Raw genomic sequence first — 1,687 nt, forward strand, 5'->3', positions numbered from 1 at the left:
CAACCAAGCGACTGCGCGAGAGGACGAGGCCCTCTTTTTTACATCGATCTCGCCCCGAGCAAACGTCCGTCACAGCATCATCTTTACCTCCAAACCCCAAATCGATTTGTGTCCTTTTATTTCAGCTTTTGCCGGTTAACAAAAACAAAGGTGTTAAGTGCCGAGGTAAGTGGTGTCCAAAAGGGTACTAAATAAACAGTATGTTTTATATGCCTATATGTTCACTTTTGGTACCTTTATATAGACATATATATTTTGTGTCATTTTTGGTACCGTTTGTTTTTTTTTTTTTTTGTGTCACTGCACTTCACTGTTTGTACCAATGTGCCTTTCTGTAGGCTCGAAGGACCATGTAAACCTTTCGCACTCACCTTTTGACCGGACAGCCTTTTATTTTAAAGGAACAAACCGACTTGCGATGAAATATAAATGTCAAATAACTGTTTGCGGTGGATGTAGAGGCGTTACGCGCAGAAATTGTATCAAACTGATCGCAGAACTGAGGAGTGAGGCTGGTAATCGGTCCTTCTTTATCCCCGTTGGTGCTGAATAGGATGGTATGACTGCTGTGGTTGGTGTACGTGTGGTTTTTTCTTTTTTTTTTCGAAGGGGGAATCTTTCATAGATACCGTCAGTTCTGGACGGCATGCACGATGCATACTGCACGCTAAGGGTACACCTCTTTCGGGACCACGCCCATTATGGATGATCATACCATGCTAAACTTGCGTGACAGTACACCTACGTACTAAACCCTAACTCCGACTGCATTTCACTGATCGTACGGGACAGCCGTTAAGCCTTTCTTCGCAGGACCAGGCTCAGCCAAAATTGGCTCTTCATGGGAACCTTTCTGGACTACTCTTCTCTAACTCTTCTGCTATCGCTACTTCGTTGCCTTTCCTTTTTTCTCAGTTCTTGAAGAGCAATTGGGGACCAATTCTTTACTTTATTCCACACGATTTTGCTTTTTATCATGTGGTGCACGATATTCTCAGGGGTCTCACGTTCGTTGATACTGATTTCTATGTCTTTTCTTTCTGCTTCGAATTTCTGGCAGTAAAAGAAAATATGATCTGCGTTTTCGCTGCCATTTCTGCAGAATGAACATTCTGTTTCGTTATCGTGAAAGCATCCGTGTCCCGTCAGCTTATATGTCCACTTTCCATTTTCTGCTATGTCCCGGCGCCTCTGCCACTCACATAAACTTTCCTCCCTTTCTTTATTTCGCTCCTCTGTTGTAAGACGCCTCCTAACGCTTCTTGATTTTTCGTAGACTCTTTTGAGCTCTAACGCCTTTATATCCAGTGGTATGATACCCGCTATGACCCCAGCCGCTTCATGTGACACCCTGTACTGTTTTGGTCCCTCATCGGTATCATAGAGTAGCAGCCTATTCGACAGGTATTTGGAAATAATTCTCAGCAGATACTTCGGTGTTCTTTTGCATTCAAGAGCGTTCATTATGTATGGCCAATACGCAGAATTGAATGAATTTTTAACGTCAAACGTTACGACTGCGCAGTATTCTTTCGTACCATACATCTACCTCGTTCTTTCGATGGCCTTGCTTGCCACATTTGTCACTTTTGTAATAGCATCGATGGTTGACCTGTGCTTACGAAAACCAAATTGGTTTCCGGCGAGTCTTGGATATTCTTGCTCCAGATGCTTCTCCAGACGTACG

Source organism: Bactrocera latifrons, unplaced genomic scaffold (assembly GCF_001853355.1).
Source record: "Bactrocera latifrons isolate USDA-ARS-PBARC rearing strain unplaced genomic scaffold, ASM185335v1 scaffold_1144, whole genome shotgun sequence".
NCBI classification, from domain to species: domain Eukaryota; kingdom Metazoa; phylum Arthropoda; class Insecta; order Diptera; family Tephritidae; genus Bactrocera; species Bactrocera latifrons.